The sequence below is a fragment of the Fukomys damarensis genome, unplaced genomic scaffold, assembly GCF_012274545.1.
Source record: "Fukomys damarensis isolate Sample0158 unplaced genomic scaffold, DMR_v1.0_HiC HiC_scaffold_13, whole genome shotgun sequence".
NCBI lineage: Eukaryota > Metazoa > Chordata > Mammalia > Rodentia > Bathyergidae > Fukomys > Fukomys damarensis.
Genome location: NW_022900925.1, coordinates 8,890,446 through 8,891,029, shown reverse-complemented (window position 1 = coordinate 8,891,029; position 584 = coordinate 8,890,446).

The window sequence follows — 584 nt, the reverse complement described above, 5'->3', positions numbered from 1 at the left end:
CGCCTCGCTGCTCGGTCTAGAGCGGGAGTCCGAGTGGGGTGCGAGGGGGTCCCGGGCTGGGGTGGGGTCCCGAGCTCTGCACGCCCATCCCACACACTGCCGATCCTCTGGCGCCCCCCGGTGGCCGCCCTCTCCCGCGCTTAAATCCGGGCTCGGAAAGAGGCTGGACGGATGTTGGGCCCGGCTGCTCACCGACGCAGGCCTTGCCCTCTCCCGCCCTCTCTGCGGAACCTCGGCTCCAGAACCCCTGTAACACAAGCCCCGTCGCTCTGGCCAGGCTGGCGGGCTCAGCAGAAGCCCCAGGGCAACCTTCCCCCACCCATTCCCACCCCACTCTAAGACCCTGAACCGGAGATGCTCCTCCACCGGAGTGTCCCGGAGGCAGTCCGGGCGACAATGGGAACGGCAACAATGATCCTAAGATCCGCAGAGGGGCATGTTTCTCTCCTTGTTTATTCAGAGAGCCTGGCACAGTCGGGGCCTCCCTGCCCTTTCCCCCGAGACAGTAGCTCACATGCCAGTCCTTTCCAAAGAGACTGCTCCTGCAATCACCAGCTTCCTCGGTGTATGCATAAGATACAGCC